This window comes from Anser brachyrhynchus (genome assembly GCF_964034855.1).
Source record: "Anser brachyrhynchus genome assembly, chromosome: 32".
NCBI lineage: Eukaryota > Metazoa > Chordata > Aves > Anseriformes > Anatidae > Anser > Anser brachyrhynchus.
The window spans coordinates 57102-77400 of record NC_137725.1 but is presented as its reverse complement, the minus strand read 5'-3'; the positions used below and the strand labels follow the sequence as shown (position 1 = coordinate 77400).

General features: G+C 60.7%; 1 protein-coding gene across 8 annotated transcripts in view; it reads left to right on the top strand.

Annotated features, from left to right (window-relative positions):
* Positions 1-373: 373 nt before the first annotated feature.
* BRD4 (bromodomain containing 4) overlaps positions 374-20299 on the top strand; it is a 62733-nt gene continuing 42807 nt past the window's right edge. For 3 of the 8 annotated variants that reach the window (XM_080571458.1, XM_080571460.1, XM_080571457.1), the window contains exons 1-2: positions 1283-1418; positions 15183-15276. The gene's annotated coding sequence lies outside the window, so the exon portion shown is untranslated. The other 5 variants (XM_080571459.1, XM_080571453.1, XM_080571456.1 and 2 more) reach the window with 4 other exon arrangements.

The following is a 20299-nucleotide window of genomic DNA, read 5'->3' as shown; positions in this document are numbered from 1 at the left end:
ACCCCGGTGCTTCCCCCCCCCCCCGTACACAGCCCCCCGGTGCACCCCGGTGCTTCCCCCCCCCCGAGCACAGCCCCCCGGTGCACCCCGGTGCTTCCCCCCCCCCAGTGCATTGCCCCCCGGTGCCCCCTCCCCGGTTCCGCCCCCGGTGCCTTGCACTCACTCCCCCCCCCCCCGAGCACAGCCCCCCGGTGCCCCCCCGGTCCCCCCCCCCCCCCGGTCCTCGCCCCCCCGGTGCCGCTCCCGCCGCCTTCCCGCCGCCTTCCCGTGACGTCACGGCGCGGGGCGCTGGGGGGGGGGGGGGCGGGGCGGGGCGCGCGAGGCGCGGCGGTTGGCGGCGGGGGCGGGGCCGGCTGCGCCGTGACGTCAGGCGCAGCGCGGTGAGGTCAGTGCGGCGCCGCTGCCGGACCCGCTGCCCCTCGGTGCCCGGCGTCTCCCCCCCCCTCCCCCCCCGCGCCCGCCTCCCCCTCCCTCGGCGGAGGCGGCGACGCCTCCCGGGCCCCGCGGGACCCGGCCCCGGCGGGAGGGCGGCTCGCCAGGCCCGGCCCGGCCCGGCCCGGCCCCGCCCGCGGCCGCCGCCGCCTCAGGTAAGAGCCGGGCCCGCGCCGATGCGGCGGCGCCCGCAGCGCGGAGAGGGCGGAGGGTGGGGGGGGGCACCGGGGAGAGGGGGCGGGAGGGGGGGGCTCGGTATTCACCATCGCCGCTTACGTCGCCCTGCCAGCGTAACCCGCATTGCGTAATGCGGCCGCTGCGTCAGGGAGGCCTACGTAAACTGCGGCGGAGGCTGAGGCCTGCTGCGCAAACGGCGTAAGGGGGCGGCGGGGGCCGCGCGCGCCGTACGCCAGCGGCGTAGCGGGCCGGGCCGCTCCGCGCCGCCGACTGCGCCGCTGGCGTAGCGCTGGTCACGCGCCGGCTGCGTAGGCTGCGCAGCGGAGGGGCGGGCGGCGGCATTCTCGGCGCCCTACGCACTTTGCGCAAGCGACGGCCTGGCGGTGGCGGGGGCGCTGCGCCGCGCCCGGGGGAGGGGTTACGGGGCGGGGGAGGGGAGCGGCGGCTCCGGGGCCGAGCCGCGGGCGGGCGGGGGCGCGAGGCGCTCTCCCGGCCCCCCTCCGTCCCCGCTCTCTCCGGTTACGCCACTTGCGTAAGGCCGGCCTCCCCCGCGCGCGGCGCTGCGCATTTTGCGCACGGCGCGGGCCGGGGGCGCGCGGCCCTTCCCCACCCCCCCCTCCCCCCCCGGCCCCCCGAGCTCATCCCGCTACGCCGTTGGCGTACGGCGGGCGCCGCGGGCTGCGCCGTTGGCGGGCCGGTGCGCAGAGTGCGGGCGCGGGGCGGGGCGGAGCGCGGGGCACTTCCTGCCGCCGCCATTTTGTCAGCGGACGGCCGGAGGAAGCGGCGGCTGAGGCGCGGCGCGGCCCGCGGTGAGTGGCGCCGCCGTCGTCTCCCCCCCAGGCCCCTTCCCGGCCGCCCCCCGCCGTCCCGGGGCCGTTGCGGGGCTCCCCCCTCTCTCCGGGGCCGGCGCTGGGCCGCGGAGCCGCGCCCGGCCTGGTTGGGCCCGGGGCAGGCCGGGCCGGGGCCGCCGCGCCCTTGGGGCCGTCCGGGAGCGCTGCCGGGCCCGGTGCGGCCCCGGTCGGGGCGGGGGGAGCGGGCCCGGGTCGCTTTTAAGCCGTTGGGCCCCGCGCTGAGGTAACCCGCTCGCCGCTCGTCTGAAGCTGGGGGTTTGAGGTGCGCCGTTTTGTTTACGTTCGGGTTTAAGCCTTTTTCTCTCTCTCTTTTTTTTTTTTTGCAGATTTTTTTTTTATAGTCGGTAGAACTCGCGAAACGGGCTCGGGAGCTGGAGGGAGAGGGGTCGGGGACGAGGCCCTGCCACCCCCCCCCCACATGTTGTCAGGGAGACCCCCGGTGCCGTGGGGAAGGGGCACCGGGACCCGTCTGAGCGCTCATCCCCTGGGGTTTTTGGGGGTGAAAGGGTGGGTTTTGGGGGCTAAAAGGTGGGTTTCGGGGGCCTGAAATGTGCGTATGGCAACGGGAAAGCCAAGGTGTGTTTACAGCACCCGAGACCTCGGTGAAAACGGGCTCTGGGTTCTCCCGGTCGCTGCGGTCACTGGGCGTGCAAGGGGAGCCCCTCGGCAGCGAGGTGCGGCTCTGCACGGCTGGTTCGTGGCACACAAGGGCTGTTTGTCCGGGCCAGGCTGCTCTCACCTTCAATCCGAGCACATCCTCCTGTCCCCGGGTGCTCCTGTGTTGTTTTCCTCGAGTGTTTTCCTTTGCAAGTGTCTTTTTCAACTTAAAAAGCTGAAGCTTCCTGCAAACTGCTCTCTTCAGCAGAAGTTTCCCCGAGGAAACTCTTGAGGCTGTGTTGCTGCTTGAATTTACCCCACGTGCTGCGTAAAAGAGTTTGCAGCGTGGTTTGGAAGATGCAGGGAGCGGTGTCGCTGGCGGGTTTCTGTCTGAAACGCGTGTTATTAGCGGGACAGAAAGAATTAAGCTGACAGACGTGGTGTTAGTAACGAACCGGTGGCTCTGCCGGTTGGCAGGGACCGTGGCTGGTGACCCGTAGCTGTGTGCTCTTTCGCTGGGCTTCGGCTGCTCCTGTTGATTGCGTGCCCACAAATGCGTCGTCCTCTGGATCTGGGGGCGATTTGAGTGACTTAAAATGCTTGTTGTAGTTCTCAGAAACTTGGTTTTACCGATCTATGGCGTACCGGCTTCAGATTAAACCTCAAACGCTCCGTTTAAGCATCTCAGTAAAAGTTTGGTTAGTTCGCTTGCCTGAATCCAGCTAAACTGCTTTAGGTGAGGCAGATATTGAAGGTTAAACTTCCTTGCAAACACTTGAAGCTGCTGTTGCTTTAGTTCATAAGTAACTCTTATTCAGTGGGACTGCTATGAGAGGATGTTTGCAGAGATTAATACAACTTAAATTTATATCCGTACGAGTTTCTAGCATTAAACTTGATGCTGTGTAAACTAAAGGTCACCCGGAGCTGTTTTGTGGAATGAAGTGAGGGCCCTTTAATGTTTTAAAGCAGCAGGTAAAATAAATAAATAAATTTTGGATTCTCCACACCTCTCCCTCTGAACTTGGTGAACCGCGCTTGGCGATAGCGGCTGTAAATAAATGCGCCGCGCTGCAGAAGCACCTGCGTGGGGCCGGCCGTTCCCACACAGCTTCTAATCTTTGCACCTTGGCAAACGCAGGGATTACTCATTTTAAAAGTAGTAAAAACACAGAGCGTTGAGCAGGTGAAACGTGACTTTCCTGCTTTTTTTTTTCCTTCCTCCCCCCTGCCCCGAACCACGTTAATTACCTAAGCTGAATAACTGTTGCTGCCGTATTATCTGACGATCCTGCAGCGAATGGGACCCAAACGGAGGTGACCAGCTATTAGCTAAATGAGTCTTGGCAGCCGAGCCCTCGTTAGCGTAAACGCTGTCCGTGTTTCGAAGAGGGAAAGTGGTTTGGGGAGCCCCGTGGGCGGGGGGGGTGTGTCTCAGGGCTGTGTTGTGCCTTTTACAATCCTCCTGCTCGGGCAGCTTCGGTCGAGGCGGGCTCGGCTCCCCGGCCCGTGATCGAACGCCCTTGCTACGGTTGCCGACTGTTTGGAACAATTTCTCCGAGTAACCTCGTAAGGCCGGTAATTACCCGCTGGCGAACGCTCGGCGTTTGGCCGAAACTCAAGAATGCCGGCGGTTTGTTTGCACAGAGGTGTTTTACCTCGCTCCTCGAGAAACAACGAGCCCCCGACCGCTGCGGAGGTGCCCGGGGTCTGCCGGAAAGCCGTGCTTTTCCCCCCCGCGGGTCGCTGGGGGAGGACGAATTTGTGCCCGAGCAGCCTCCTCCTGCTCGTCGGCGCCGCTGGTCGCCCTCCCTGGGCGAAGCAGCCCGGCTCTCCGGCACGCGGGTTCTTGGTGGACATCGCCCTCCTGCTGGAGAAGGGCTCGGAGGTGAGGAGGCGTCTCGTTTTAGGGGTTGCATCCCCAAAAAAGCGTCTGCTTCTCTTCCCTCGAGCTCCTGCCTGAGGCCGGCTCGCGCCTCGCAATCCAGCAGGGCGGGGGGAAGCGGCTTCTGGTGCTGCTGGAGGAAACCTCCCGGTCCGTGCGCCGTTTCAAGCCTCTGTAACGTGTCAGTTCCCAGGGCTTGGGGGAAGCGCTGGGCGCGTGGCTTGGTTTGCTGCGATCCTTTGCGCTCCGAGGGTGCCGAGCTGCGGCTCGGAATCAAGGCTGAGGGTCTGCTGTTGGAAGCCAAATATTGCAATAATTCGGGGAGTGAACTCGCCTTATCGGGCATGGAGGAGGCCTGGCTGCGGAGCGGTGCCGTTCCTGCTCCGGGAGCTGAGTGTGGATAATCCCCAGAGACAGAAAAAGGGCCCTGGGCTCTGTGTCTCTGCCGTGCCAGGTCAGCAGCTCGGCGCTGTGGACGATTTTACTGCCGTCAGCTTCTGCTTCAGCCTTCCTCAGCGAGCTGGCGCGTCTTGGGGTCGGCAGCGCCGTTCGCGGGCCTCAGCCCTGCTCTCAGCTTCTGGTTTGCGACCGCTCCCCGGCCTCTGGTGCTTATTGACCAGCTCGGAGTGGCTGAAACACGGTACCGGATGGCTTGGGAGAGCCCTGGGGGACTCCGCAGCCTCTTCGCAGGTCGAGGAGGATCTTCGGGGTTCGGTTTCTGCGCAGATACCCGAGGGTCACGCGGGGCCACGACCTGAAGCGAAGTTTCGGCGTGGCCGGGCTGGTCCCGGCAGCGGTGTCTGGTCACTTGTTGCTTCTGCTGACTTCAGTGGTGTTCAGGGAAATGACGGAGAGCTTCTGTGGGTGCCCAAAAAGCTTGCGGGGGTGCCCCAAACCAGCCTCGTGTACCCCGCTGCCACCACCCGAAGGATTAGGAGCGCGCCGCCTCCCACGGGCTCGCTGGGCTCGTGTCCCCGCCGCGCAGCGGGCGGGTAAACTGAGGCCGTGCGGGTGCTGGAACGAGGCAAAACCTCACAGCGAGACCACGAAATACCCAGCTGGGAACCGGGTAGGAGGACCCGAAACCGCAGAGCCTGTTTTGACTCTTCCTCTTCACGCCTGCTTCGTGCGGCTCGTGGGAGATCTTGGCGCGCACGGTTCGTCCCGCGGTGGCTCGGTAGCACAGCACGGCGCCTGCTCGGTTCGGGGCCGGAGGGAAATCGAGGTTTTTCTCCCAGTTTTCCTTAATCTGCCCCGCTGGCTGCTCTCGCCGGGAGCCACCGCGAAGCCCCGAGGAGGAGGAGCGGGATGGCGCGGGTCCAGGGAAATGCAGAACAGCTCGAAAAACGAAAACAGGAACTGCTCGGTAGCGGCGAGGGCTCGAGGCAAACATCCTGAAATCAGAAACCCCGTGGAAGGCAGCGTCCCGGAAATGGGAACCGGCGGGTTTGTCTCCGACCGGGCAGGTTAATGTTTGCTCGCTGCCTCCTGACGAAGGCTTCAAGTCCCGGGAGAGCCCCAGAGCGTGGCGCATCGCTTCCCTCCCCGCTTGTGCGCACGGAGAAGTTCCCCCATCCTCCCGAGGAGCGCTGGAGTCGGCGGCGTGGTGGCTCCCCTGTCCGCATCGGGGCTCAGGAAGCTGCTTTTAGCCGCCGAAACCTTTCTCCTGCGGTGGATTTGTGCTGAAAATAACAGGACTGGTGGAGCGGCCGTGCTGGGAGACGAATTAAGGATCCTAAAAAACGCCGCCAGACCTTCAGGCCGTGGCGCGGGATGGCGAGCAGGGAGAAACCGCGGGCGCACGAACCAGAATTCACGGGCTGCTTTCCTCCCTGACCTGGGGTTGGGGGGGGCGTGGAGCACGTCCCGGGGGGTTATTTAAAAAAGGAATCTGGCGCAATTAGTGATGAGCACATCGCTGATCGCGATATGCCGGGCTCGACTCCGAGCAGACCGCGCTGCGCGTGGGCACCGCGCAGCCTCGGGAGGAGTTCTTGGAGCGACGCCCGCGGACACCTGGCTGAAGCTGGTGTACTTCACCAGGTAACGAGCTCGTCACGGGCCTTCTCGTTAGCGGTGACCGAATGTTTTGTTCCCGTTCGGTGCGCTTTGTGCCTCAAAACAACAAAGCAATGTTTAGTGACCGTGGCCTGCGCCCAGATCTCGGGGGCGGACGGTGCAGCGCTGCAGGAGGAAGCTCTCGGAAAAGAGAGCTGGTGTTGAAAAACATGAGTAATGGTGAAGGTATGTGTGTGCAATTAAGCAATTATGTGTTTAAACAAACCTAGGTACTTCTGCAATTAAGTAGTCTTTCACGGTATCATGTCAGCTTAATTGAATTGTCTGCGCGCTGCTTTTAATGTTTAATAAGGGAGATACAAAAGAGAAAAGAGCTCGAGAACTTCGTCAGGCCCCGCTTGCCAATTAACCAGCGCTTAAAACTTCCTCGAACGGCTCCGTGTTGCCCGTCCCGGGGATGGGACGTGCTCGGATGGCCTCGGCGCTAATTCGGCGGGCTGGCGAGGTGCTAAGAGGCAGGGAGGGGAGGAAGAACCCTGCAAAACACCCCTGGGGCAGGAAGGTTCGCTAGGCTGGGCACGAGCTGCGCGGTGGCTGGCCCTTCGCCGCCGCTTGGCTCCGAAACGAGGACCCAGGCGGAATAAAACCCGCGGTTCTGATTCCCTTTGACCCTGCCCTTGCGTCCCTCGCTCCGTTGGGTTCGATCGCGGAGCTGGTTGCCCCATGGCTTTCGGTTTCCCCGTGAGTGTTATGATGAAATCCGCAGAAACGGGCTCTGCTCTGGGGACACCCCTGCTCACCGGCTGGCTCAGGCAGCGGCGTTACCTTGGTGCGATCTTAGCGCGGGGCCGCGAGTAAAATGGGTTCTGAAAGCCGCTTTTACGGGTTTAAAATGGGCTTAAAGCTGCTCTGGCTCTTCCTTCTGATCGCTACCGGTAAAAGCAGTTTGAAAGCGTCGCGTTCGGGAAGGCACTGATTGCTGGGAGAGCCGATTTTTGGCTCTCTTCAAGGTAAAGCTGCAAAAAAACCACTCTGGGGGGTTTTGGAGGGAGTCCTGTGGCACGAGCGGGGCTTCTGCCCCACCAGAGGAGGTGCTAACTTGCCGCAGGAGGGCAAAGCAGAAAGAAGGGAGCAGAAATCCCTTGAAATCTCTTGCCTTGCCCCCTGGGAGCCTGCCTGATCTCGTGCTCTGATCGGTCCTGGTGCTGGGAGCCAGGAGGCAGCTCGGCCGCCTCCCTTGCTCTACGTGGGAAGAGCTCCCGAAGGCTCTGGCGGTAAAACTTCCCAACCTGCCAGACCAGCGGCAGCCCCGGCGCCTCCGCAAACCCTCTGCAGAACCCATTTGTGTTTGGGGTCCCAGCAGCGGAGCCGCGCTGGCGTTTCGCAGCTCGTTGCAGGCAGGGCTGGCTGGCGGGGCGCAGGGTGCCCAAACGCAGCGGCGAGGGGAGGGGGAGGAGGAAGGGATTCGAGCGCAGATCGCCGGTCCAAAGGTTGCTGGCGGCTTCGTGCCTTGTTTTTCTCTGGATTTGTCGGCGGCTTTCCGGCACGGCGGAAACCTCGCGCGCGGCTCTGTAACGGGTAAAGCGGGAAGCGTTAAAAACCTCCGCTAATAATCCACGCGGGGAGAGTTTTTCCTCCGCTTCGGGCTGCTTTTCGGTGAGCCTCTGCCCCGGAGCCGTTAGCAGATAAGCGCGGCTGGGGAGAGGAGGAGGAAGGAGGCCACGGCGTAGGCGCTGACAAAAGCCAGGAGCCGAATCGGTGGGCACGAAGGGAGCGGGGGAGGCGTGGAAGAGGCGCTCGAAGAGCTCCACCCGCTCGCCGGCCAGCCGGGGAGAGCTCCCGCTGCTCGGTGAGGGGTTTGTGCGGCGCGACCTTGCGCCTGCTGGCAGGTATTTGTTTGCAGAGCTGCCGATGATTGCTGCTCTGGTCTCGGGGGGGGGGGGGAAATTCCAGCCTGCGGATGGAAAGGTGAATTCCCGGAGCGCTTCGCTGTGCCCTAACCCCCGCTTCGTGGACCAGGCCGTGGCCCTATCGCTTCCGAGCCCGGTGGGCTGCACGGGGTGCTTCCTCGGGAGTCTCTCGGGGTCTGGAGCTGTGCAAAAAGGAGAGGTGAGTGCCCAGCGGGGGGAGGCAGCCCTTCCCCGAAACGCTGACCGGGCACCGGGGGCGTAGATACGAGGGTCGCGTGTCCTCGCCTCGCTGCAGGCTCACGGCGGCTCTCCTGCTTTAACCATCCCGCTGGATTTCAAGGTGGTTTTTTTTTTTTGGCCCTTTCGAAACAGATTTAACCAGTTAAGCGCGCCGCATTTTTCGCATTTTTCGAATGTTTGCCTTCCGCCCTTGCTTTTTTATCTACTATTTCGGGGCTGACCTTGGCTTGTCCTTCCTACCTCCGCTTCCAGTTGGGTTTCTCCGGGACACCCGGCTCTTCGGGAGCCCTGTGTTCTCGCGGGCTGCTGATAGCGCCCGCAGGATGCGGCGCTGAGCGCCTGTGGGCTCTGCGTGTCTGCAGATGCGTGCCGGAGGAGAAGGAGGCTTGCGAGAGCTCTGGGCGAACCGAAAAACTTCAAGGAAGCTCGAGGAAGCTGACAGCCCCTCCGTAATCGCAGGCTTTAGTAATAAACTCAAGCGGGAACGCGCGGTAGCTGGTGGAGGAAGGTGCTCGGCAGCCCTCGGTCTGTCGGGCCCCCGCTTTTTTCCAGTGTGCTCAAAAAATCACGTAGGAAGTTGGGGGAATAACGAACTTCCCGATTTCAAAACGGGTCCAGAAAGGACCTGGTGGTGCCGGAGGGCTGGCCGAGAGAGCACCAGCTCGGTTAAAGCCCTAACCCCGAATTTCAAGGCTCAGTAGGGCAAAACGTGTCCTGACAGCACCGAGGTCTGGGATTTTTGTCCAACAGCTCCCGAGGAGGCTGGTGGGGCTCCTCTTCTCGTTGCAGACAGGGCCCAGGCGCGTGTTCGGTGTGCTCCGTGCGGAGGCTTCCCCCTTCTCCTCTCCCAGCGCCGGGATGGAGAGCGCTTTGCTCGGCCCCCGTAGGCTTCAGAAACCCTTTCAATCCCGCGGAACAAGTCAAAAATGGCTCTGTCACCCCCAGACTGTGTCCGGGCTCCGTCCTGTAAGCCTGCCGTGGCTGTTGGAGGACCGGGCTGCTCTCCGGGGGTTTCTGTGGCTGACCAGAACCTGGGCTGCATCCTTTTTTTGACCCATTTCAGCACGGTTAACATCGGCTCCCGGGGCTGAACTGTCCTGGGTGCCTTCCCCGGGGCTTTGGCCCGGCGCACGGGGCATAATTCAGAACAAAACGAGTCCCTCGCTCCCTGGTAAGGATCAGCAGGAGCGGTTGGGCGCTGAGTAATCTCTCCCCCCTCATACCCAGGGGGACGTTTTCTTCCCCGCCTCGCTGGTTAAAGTTTATTTTCCCGGAGCTGGGAAGGGTGCGATACCTGGCAGGTGAGCTCGGGTTACTCATTTACCCCGCTGGCTTTCTGAATTCACCGCTGGGAGCTGCGGAGCCGCTCGGGGCGGGCTGACCCCACGGTCGCCGGCCGAGCGCCGTGCTTCCGCGGAGCCGCTCGCTCCCGCTTCACGTGGGAGCGGAAAGGAGAGCGCCGCGTTCCTTCCCCTGGGCGCCGATGGCTCTGCCCGGCCCCTTCAGCTCGCGGGGCTGGTGAAACGCGGCGCGTGCTCAGATTTCCGGGCCAGATGATCGCTTAGCCGAGTCCAAGTTCCCTCTCGCACCGAAGCGGTGGGGTAGAAAGGGAGAGAAAGTCTTCGAACGGCAACTAGCAGCTGCTAATACTTCCTAAACCTCTTATTTACGGGTCTTTCGGGGCTCTGCAGCTCGGTCAGAGGAAACTGGGAGCTGGTTTCTGGGGGCCGGTAGACTTGCGAGTCTCTTGACCAGGCAGGCATTGAGCGTAAACGCACCTCTGCTTTGGACGCCTGCCGGGATGAGGCTTTGCTTTTCCTTTTGCCCCTTCCTGCGGGGGGGGGGGCTGTTTTTAGCTCGTTAATCCCTGAAACAAAAGCGGCGATCGCGCCCCAGGAGCCGTCAGGTGGGGCTGGTGGAGAAGCGGCTGAGCTTTACCGAGCCTCCTGCTGGTTCAGAAGCGCGGGGCGGCTGAAAACAGCCGTGTGGGGAAGGCGAAGAGCTCCAGCACGGAGGCTGCGCCCGCGTGAGCGCCCTGAGCGTGGGGGAATCGCGGTGTGGAGCTGCTCGGCTGGGGCTCGACGGCCGTGCTGCACCAGCTCCCTTCCGCGCTTGGTTTGTCTCATCGATCGCGCTCCGAGACGCTGTCGGAGGCGCGCGCGCGGGTGACTTCCACTCTGTGGTTGAGGTTTGCGTGCTTTGAAGATCTGAGGCCGGTCGCTTGGTGCCCTGCATTGATCTCGGGTAAGCTTTCGCGGGTTTCTGCCCTCCTCGGTTTCGGCAGCGTCAAAGCGAGCTCGAGAGCGAGCGCTGAGGGTGTGTGGAGGGAGGCAGTGCCCGGAGCCTTCGGGGCACGAGCGTTTTCCGGGCACGAAGACTTTGGAAGCGCCGCCTTTCGCCATCGTGCCGCTTCCTTCAGTCCTCGCAGCCGGAGTTTTCAGCCCGTGGATCTCCCATAGCTGGGTACCCTGCGTCTGCTGTCGCTAATTAAAGGATTTGAGGCCAAATTGGTCTCGTTTAAAGGCGTCTTACAAGCTACAGCATGCTTGGGGGGCAGTGGGCGGCTGGTGACCAGGTGAAATCTCGTACCTGGCGTGTCGAGAGCTTTGCTCTTACATCGGTGTCGTGACTCTCAGGCGCTGCCAGACCTGCGGGGGTCAAGTTTGTCCCCTCAGGCTCGAGGGTGAGGCATCGGGCCCCGCTCTGCGACAGCTTCTGAGCGCCCAAATTACGCGGCCGCCCCAGGGCGGCAGCTGGGGAAACGTGGCCAGGGCTTGGCTTCGAGTGGGGCGTAGAAACTACCGAGAGCCTCGGCCCTAAGGGGCTGGGAGAAGGAGGAGCGCTGCGTTTCGCTCACCCCATGGGGTGGTTTGAGGCCGATCTGGGGCTGGATCACCTCGCGTGGGGCACCGGGTCGCTGCGTGCTTGGGTCGAGGGCTCCGCTGGGTCTGAACCTCGCCCCGCTGCGTCCTCCCTTCCACAGAAGGATAAGATCGAATTCCGTCATTTTTTTTCCACCAGCCTCATCGATTTCTAGCCCAGTCTAGAATATCCCGACTTGGAAGGGACCCATAAAGGATCATCGAGTCCAACTCCTTCGGCTCTTCCAGCACCAGACGCAGTCCCCGTCCTCTAAATACCAGAAATTCCCCGCTCGGGGCAGCGAGCCGGCGTGACGGGCTGTCACCGCGCCGCTCTCTGCCCTCGCTTCGGGTCTGTTGAAGCAGCTGCTTGCTTCTTCTTTTCCAGGTATTGTCTGGCTCTAAAATTGCCAGCAGCTCTCTTGCAGAGGCATCGTGAAGCGCTCCTGCCGCAGAAAATTGCGGTGTTTGCTCTCGAATCAAAAGGGCCGCATGGTGTTCGTGGCTCGCGCCCCGGATCGCCTTGACCGCGGCCGGTTCATGGCAGAGCTGGAACCGAAACCTGGCTGCTAGGCATGGGCTGGTGCAAACGGCCTTCTGCGCGGTCCTCAGGCAGGTGCCGTTTCATTTAAAAGCTTAAAAAGTGATTTTTTTTGGGGGTTTCTGAGCGCTTTGGAGATCTGTGATGGCAGGAGGGAGCCGGGATCCTGCCCAGGAGCCGAGGCACCGCTAACTCCCGCTTCTCGCAGCGCCTGCTGATGGTCTGGCTCGTTTGGGAGCTTTTCCTAGGAAAAGCCCTGTCCCCAGCTCCTGCTGGCATTGCCTGCGTGGCCCCGGCGTTGTCGGCGTCGTGGCTGCCCCTGTGTCGGCTCAAGGGGAGATCTGGGATCCAGGTGCATTGTCCCAAAAACTCGCGGCTCCGTGTCCCCAAAACGGGGGCCAAGCAGCTTGGTGCCAGCCGCCTTTTCGGTCAGGTCCTCCCGGTGTCTTCCACCTTTGGTGTTTTTATTAATCGCAGCCTTATTTTCCGGTTGTTCTCAAGTGAGGTGCGTGATCAGGCTGCACGCGCGCTCCTTCCTTGTTCTGAGGAGGGAACAGCCCGGTCGGGGGCCAAAAAGGCACCGGGAACGGGAGCACAGCGCGCAGGCGGCTTCGTTCCCTGAAGTCAGCCCCCTCGGCCAGGCAGGCAAGAAATTAAAAGCCTCGATGAGGAGAAAACCTGTCTCAGAGGCGTCCTGCAGGCAGCAGAGCGAGGTGGGCTCGGCGGAGGAGCTGCTCGGGTTTGGGAGCCGAGCCACCCGGCGCCGTCACCGAGCCCTCACGCCAGCTCCGTGCGGGAAGCCGAGCGTGCTGCAGGCTGAGAAGGTAAAACAGCAGCACGGGGAACGTCCGGGCCGTGTCCTACACCTCCCTCTGGGGCAGAAACACCGCGACCCGTCACCAAAACATCCTGTTCCCTAGAAAACAGGACGAGCTTCCCTTGCTCCCCGAAGCACGCCGCGCTTGGTGTCGGACGCGCGTCTGGACCCAGCGCTCGCGTGACCTTGGAGTTTGTGTTGTGCTGCTTATCGCAGGTGGCATCGAGGTGTGGGGTTTTCTCTGGAACACGTGTTAACTCTTTCCCCTTATGCTCGGGAGCTGCTCAGAGACTTGTTTCAGGTGGTTTTTTTTCCCCCATTTCTTCGTTCTAGAGAAGCGGGAAGCGGCGATTTAACGTGAATTTAGGCCCAAATGCGTCTCGCTATGAAATCCTGGTGGGGTTTCTCTGCAGTAAGGCAACGCCTGTGCGTTAACAACGGCTTGAGTTAGCAAAATCTGAGTGTGGAACGTGGAAAATACTGGGGTCTTGTGACCGTTTGCAGCTGAATTGTCGTCTTTGTCCCAGAGCTCGACAAATCCTGAAGAGCGCAGCCTTCGCTTGCCCGAGCAGCCTTCAGATAAGTGTCCAGACAAAATAAAACTTCCTCTGGCACAGCGTCTGCTCGGGGCGTTGGTTTTGACTGACGCGGAGCTGGCTGGCCTTGTGGGTCGAGCCGGTGCTGATCTGCCGCCCCACTGGGGCGAGAACCCGGAGCCTCGGCTGTCGGCGTGTGCAGGAGGACGAGCTGCGGCCTCCCGGCTGAGCAGAGACTCGAGGAGCAGGGCTGAGGAGCGGTCTCCGGCCTGGCAGCGATGCTCCAGCTGGAAGACGTGGCCTTGCTGAGGCTCTGCTGCCCCGGTTCTCCTCCAAAAGCCTTCCTCGCCCCGCAGCGAGGCGTGTAGGGCATCGCAGCGAGCGAAGGAAGAGCGCAAAGCCCATCCTCGCTGCTCGCTGCTGGCCGGGGGCGTGTTTCAGGAGCAGAGGAGGGACCCCAGGGACGTGGCTGCACCTACAGGGCGCAGTGAGCCTCGGGACGCCCGGCGTGGCCGTTAATCCGCCCGGCGTAGCTGCCAAGGTTTGCTTGAACCTCAAACTCTGCACGAGGTGAGTAGTTCCGCCTTCCCGGGCGGGTTTCCTCCCGGCTGGGAAGCAAAAACCTGCTTCCCTTAGGAATTTAGGAAATTTAGCCTCTAGGAGAGCACTGAGGGCATCGCTGAGCTAGCGAGCGGGGCAGTAGCTCCTCCACCTTTCCGTGGGTTTCTCCCGGCGTTGGGTCCACACCACAACCTGCGATTTCCAGGATGATGGGGTGCTCCCTGCTGGCGTTCCGCTAACGGGGCGGTTCTGGGGCCGGTATTGCCCTGGCATCAAGAGGGAGGAGTTGCTGCCTCGCGTCCCTGGGCCTGCTAGATGATGATTTCGCCTCAGACGTCGCAGGGAAGCGCCTCTCGCTGTTCTTCCGAGCTCTTCGGGCCTCAGCTGCGGTGGTTAAAGGTTCACCGCTCGCACGTTGTGCTTTTACGAGCCAAACTAGAAACGTCCGCCCTTACTGCTGAGGTCGGGTAAGGGAGGGAGCCCTGAAGTGCAGTTTTACTGGCAGAAAGCAGATCTGTGTAGCTTTGGATGATGGATCTAAACCTTGGTAAGGCGATCACTGTAGCTTTCCGCACACCTTCTCATAATGCAACTCGTTTTCGATAGTGCACGAGCACCTTGCTGGTATTGTAAGGGTTTTTCCTGATCTTAGCCTTTCTTTGTGGGGGGAAACTTCTTTTTATTGGTTGTTCTGGTGTTGATTTTCATGACAACCATCGCACCCCGCTCTTGTTCACGTCTTGCCTTGCGTGTCTGCGTTAATCACAGCTAAAAGGATTTTGCCTCGGGTTAACGGGATTGCCAGCCTGCAAACGGAACCTCTTCGTGCAGATTTATCCTGACGGAGGGGGAAATGCAGTGCTGCGCCTTGGGCTCCAGCTCGACGCGTCCTCTCTAGATAACACCAGCCTTCTAAGTCGCCTCGTTTTAGTTTGCCTTTGTAGCAAAATGTCACTGGTGATAGGATTTGTTTTAGGGGTGCCCCCTCTGCAGGCGCGTGAAGCGCGGTGGGGGCAAGGAGCTGCTGGAAGCAGCTCGTGGGCGGTTTTCAGGAGGGCCAGCGCTTGGCCAGCGCCTCGCTCCCGTCGCCCTCAGGGAACTTCACGAGCGGCAGGGATGTTTAAAGGGTTCTGGTCACGATTGCGCTCCCCTTTGTAGCCTTGTTTGCGGGGTTTTGGGGCAAACTCCGTGAAAAGGTGGTGGCTGCACACAGGAGCTGTTGCTCGTCTCGTGTCGGGGCTTTGCTGCAGCTTGAGGCTCCTCGCGAGCCGCTAGCCCAGGCTTTCGCAGCTCACACAGCCAATAACCAGTTAAAGAACCAGCGTCAACACCCAGAAGGGGCTTTCTGGACTGTAAAGACCTCGCTGAGCAATCTCCGAGTTGCTCATTCTGGTTTGGGAAGGCTTGACGCTTCCCCGAAGCCTGTGCTGGCTGGATGGCTGAAGAAGAGGTGTGCGGGGCTGGGTAACCCGAACACGATCCCGTTTCTTGGCACGTTGGGACCCCAAAGCGTGAGCTGGGGCTGTTGTCTTGCGGGCTGGGGGCTGGGGGGTTCCTTGCCCCATCCGTGCCCGCGCCGCGATGCCTTTCCTTGGGATCCTGACGTCCAGGCTGCTGCTGCTTACCCAACTCGCCTGGTTTTTTCCTTAAAAACCAAAAGCTGGAGACCAAAAGCCAAAGGAGAAACGCTGCGCGACGGGAGCAAGTTACTGTTTCGGATGTGCTTGAAGTAACACCCGTTTCTTTTCCTTACAGACTTTTCTTTCGGTAGTAGCTTCAAAAATGAAGGTCAGAGGGTTCAGCTGGTGAAGAAGTCCCGAACACCTCGAAGGGTCGACTCTGATTTAAGGTAACTGTCGCAGCAAGTTCCGCCACTGTGCAAATAAGTTGGGGGGGCGGCAAGGTGTGGCTTATTTCCTGTGTTTTGGGGGCAGAAATGTCTCTTGTGGGGCAGTGACGGTGACCAGAAGCCTGATGTGGCGGTGAGCTCGGAGCATGAGCTGTGCTGACGTGGGGCCAGGCTCCGTCCCGGTGGCTTTATTACGTGGGGGGGGTTTTCAGTCTGCCCCGCTGACAGCAGGCAGGAGAGGAGGCTCGCAGGAGGGACAGGAGCAGCGGAGAGCTGTGAGGAGGGAGTGAGGGCGGTAAGAAGCTCCCCAACTGCGCTCTAACTCCGAATTATCCACCTTTGACCATTTCTCTGGCATTTTAGAACATCAGACGCATCCTGGAGGTGTCTAGCTTCCCCTCGTGTACCCGTACACCTTGCGTGCTTCTCCGCCAAGGCTCTGAGTGAGGCTGGGGGCTCTGGCTGCTGTCGAGGCCGCACCGGCTGCTTCTTGCTCCCCTGGGTGTGTTTCGGGGTCCTTCTCTCGGGGTCGCTGTGTCACCCGGCTCAGGAAAGCAGGGCGCAGCCGTAACGCCTCGCGGTGCCTCTTCTCCGAGAGCTCGCTCTCCCAGAAGCGCTTTGTTTCTGGTAGTTTGCCATCAAAACGCTCGGTAAAAAAAAAAACGGAAAATTACCCCAGGTATCCAACTATTGTTGTTTCGTGACTTCAGCTTTAAAAGTTCCCGGTTGGCTTTGACACCTGAATGCTTTGGCACAGGCGGAGTGGGAGGAATATTTACCGCCAGTCGCGTATGGTTACGGCCACGGCCCGGGCACGGCTAGCGATTGGCTTGCTCAAGTCTCCTGTGGGAAAGTCCGTGTTTTAAATACGCGTGCCAGCCGTTCTGCGAATGCTCTGACCTTGGAGCTGCTTCTTTTTTTTTTTCTGATAGCGGACAGCAAGAAGGAAAATAGGGAAAAGAAACCCTCCCTCTTTCCAGGAAAAGGAAAGGAACGGCTCTTGGCGAAGGCTAGGCTGACACGGAGGGCATCGCGTCTCCTTCAATCGCCCTTTTCCTGGGGGGTGGGAATAATACCTCCCTTGGGTCGTGTCCGTGGGGTGCTTCACACACCTGCACTGGTGATGAGGGGTGAGTGGAGCGGGCAGAAGCTGCCGCTCCTGAGCTGTGGGCTCGGCTCCCCGGCGGATGGAGGGAGGAGCTGCCACTTGGTGGTGCTGAGGCCGTCTGGGTTCGCCGTGCTGGGTCTCTGTCCGTGGAGTCCAGCTCTGCTCGTGAGCCCCTGGTGCTGGTTTACGAGCCAACGCAGTTGCTTTCCACGAATGTTTTTGGTTGCTGGGATCATTCATTTTCAGGAGCGAATGGATCCCGTCCAGAGAATCGCCTTGGTAACTGAACGTGGGTGCAACGAGGATCTGTTTGAGTTGTAAACTAAAATATGTAACCGCGCCGAGCCAGGGAAAAAGCTGATAAAACATTCACTGCGGATTTTCTGCAGCGTGGCCCAAAAACCGCCTCAAAATTGTGAGGCTGTACCAAGTGCAGCCTGCTTGCTTGGAACGCTTCTGCTCGGCTCAGAGGGGCGGTGGAAGCGAAAAGCGGCGGCGGCGCGGAGCCCGCCGTGCTGAGGAGGATGCTGGTGGCCCTGCAGGCGAGGAAGGCCTCGGCTGTGAGCCTTCACCTCCATTTCCCAACGCCCCATCTCTCCTCTGCTTCTTTTTGAAGCACTGGGGTTCGTGAGCCAGCTTTTGCCACGCACGTGTCCTGCTCAAACATCCACCCTGAAGAGGTTTCTGGGGATCTGACGCCGCGCAAAACCCGAACAAGCGACAAAAGCTGGGCTGGGTGCGTGCTGCTGGACGTGTGGTTGGCGTGACTGAGCTCAGCGAAAGCTGATTCCTCTCTGGTCTCTCAGGTGTGGCAAAAGCTTTCCTTTTCCTCTCCGTTCCTTTTCCTCCAGCGGGCTGGAGGCTCTTGGTGGCAGGGACCTCAGTGCTGAGCATGTGGGAGCCGCAGTGCAAAAAGCTGAGGATATTTAAGGTCGTGATGCTGGGTGTGAACCCCCGCAGAGCTCGGTTTGATGTTATCTCACTCACGGAAGGCCGAGCCTAGGCAAAGGCTCCCGGAGAAACAGCGGGGACGAGGAATGAACCGGAGGGAGGATTTACCAGCTGCGAGGCTGGTTCCTGTTGCGTGTTCGTCCTGGATCAGAAGGGGAATCCCCAGCGCTTGGGACGCAAGAAGAAATAAATCTCTTCCAGCAGTGAAATCTCTTCCAGCGGTGAAACCTGCCGCACTCAGGGCCCGGAACGGGCCGGAGCAATTCAACGCCCGACCCCGGAGCTCACACCGAACGCGAGCGGCCGGCATCTGAGGCAGCCAGAAGCTGTGAAATTAAGCAAGAAACGCTCAAATAACACCCGTACATCCAGGTAGCTGCGGAGGTCAGCGCCCACGTCGGCGTGCGAGCGAGGATTAGGGCTGCTAATAACAGCCTCCTGCAGCATGACCGCTGGACCGGCTCCAGACAATGCAGTCTGCCCGGTGGCATGAATGCCGCTCTCCCCAGCTGCCTAAATCGGTCAGATGGAAAAGTAATCCTATTTGTGCTTCCCCACTGACACAGATTGCGTAATTAAAGTGGGGCAGATCTGCTGTGAATTTGAATTAACTTCCAGTGTATTCTTTTTTTTTTTATTCTCCTCGTTTATAGCCGAGGTGCGATTGGAACTGGAGTTACAAAGGGCAGCAAATGTCCACCGCAAGCTGTTGCGTGAGCTTTTTGCGGTCTCGTAGCCTCCCGTTTCTGCAGGGAAATGGAGCTGCACAGAGCTCCTCCAGGATAAGGGCTGCAAATGCCCAGATGCAGCTAAATTCACTTAAATTGTGCCTTGCTGCCCAGAACGTGCTTCCTGCTCTGGAAACTGCACCGCTGCAGACCAGAGGAGGTGAGAGGGAGCCGGAGGGAGCTGCTGGATCGGGTCTGTGCAGGGATCCCGAGATCTCCGCGATAAGGTCGTGGTGATCGCGGGGGATCTGCGGGCTCCAAACCTTCGCTCCTCGGCCCGCCGGGCTGAGCTCGGGTCGGACGAGGATGCCTGCCGTGTGGGTTTGATTAATCCCCTGCAGAACCCAGCCTGCTCTGACGGCACCGTGTGGGTGTTCCTGAAGCCACGGTAAGGGAGGGGTAAGAGAACGAGGCTTTTCCGCACCTGTACCAGGAGAGTGGGGATTTGGCTCTGCCTGAGTAGTCTTGGGATAAATCGGTCCCATTTAGCTGGCTGGCACGTGAGGTGGATGTCGCTGTGGCCTCGAGGAGAGTCGGGGAGTTCTGGCCTGCTTGAAAACCCGTGGCATTTATAAAACCCGTGGCATTTATAAAACCCGTGGCATTTATAAAACCCGTGGCGTTTATTTTAGGGATCTTTTCATTATTTTAGGCATCTTTTCAGAGCCGCCTTCAAGAGCGCTCTGCATTACGGGTGTAGGGTCCTGGTGGCTAAACCCCGAAACGCTGGGTTAGTACAGAGCACGCTGCTTCCACCAGCTGCCGCGGAGGGCACGAATTTCCTCCGATACCCCAGCTGGGCTATCAGCTGAGGTGGGTAATGACATCTCGGGTGTTGAAAGAAGCTGCAGCAGTGGCAGCTTCCCCCTGCTGCCTGCGGCTGCGTTAGAAGGGGCTCTCCCTGTCAGATCAGTCGTGCGTCCCCTTCCTGGGCTCAGAGAGCAAAACCCTAAAAAAAAGGAAAAAACCACGCTCGTGTACCTGCGTGCTCGCTGCACATCAGCCTCTGAGGCTGTCACGGCGTTAAACCCTCGCTTACGGTCTCGGTGTAAGCGTTGCAGGGTGAGGTCGGACTTGGTCCCCTTCTGGCTTTCGCCCTCTGAACGATGCTGGGAACCAGTTTGCAAACTGGAGCGGGTTTGGGTGTTGTGGTGCTCGCACCTGGCCCCGCGCGGGTTGTTTCTGTCAGCCAGCGGGACTGCAGCAGGGCTCCAGGGCACGACCAGCGCTGGTGGGCTGGGGCATTGCCTCGGGCACGTAACCGGTGCTGTATTTTGGGGAAAAACGCTCGCTGGGAGGCACGAGCGGAGGTGAGAGGAGCAGAACTGCTTCTCTTTTCCTTCTGCTTAATAAAAACAACCGCCTTTAGTAAACTAGCCCCGGTTTGATCTTGATTTTTCCCTGTGTAGGAAGTTTGGGGCCTTCTTAATAGAGACCCGAGGCTCGACAAGAAGCCTCAGAGCTCACTTAAAACGTTCGTCCTTTGTTGCCTTGCTCTCGTGAACTGCCTGACGGGGCTAGAGGCTTGTCTCAAAGCTGCTCCTCGTCCCAAAGAGATGTAATTTCGGGTCTTCTGCCCTCTTCCAGCTCGCTGTTGTAGTTCCAGTTCACTCCGCAGCCCTCGCTGGCCGGCGCCCTGCTCCCTTTTCCCCGTCGAGTCCTGCGGAGTCGAGTTGTTTTGGTGCGAGCGCAGACACCAACTTCTTTTCCAACCGCTGCTTCCCCACCCCTAGAAGCTCACTGCTCTTACAGGCTGGGCTTTTACTGCTTTTATTTCTTGGCCTCCTCAGCTCCGTGGCGCGGCTGATGCCCCGTTACCCCCGTGGGGGCGTCGTGACCGAGCCTGGGGCGCTGTGCTTCTCTTAACGGGGCCCCTCGGTGTCTCCTGGAGCACTGCACGGGCCCCGGGGTGGAACAGCCCGGTAGCCACGTGGGGGGCGCAGACCCCATCCATCTCCGTCAGCATTTTACAAGGCCTCTGCAGCGTGCCCGGCTCCCTCCTTTGTTGCTGCCCTCCCGGGGAAGTTTGCCGCTGAATCGCGGTGCGGGAGCCTCGACCCCGGCTCTGGTCCTGTCTTTGGGATGCAGCAGGAAGGGGGGAGGGAGAAATCCCACTGCAGGCCGGGCTTTACACGTGCTTTTAAGCTGATAGCAGGTCCTTGAGGAACAAGTGCTCTCCCATCCACCCGGCCCCCTTCTCGGTGAGCTGCACGTAGGGGGGAACAAAAATAACGCT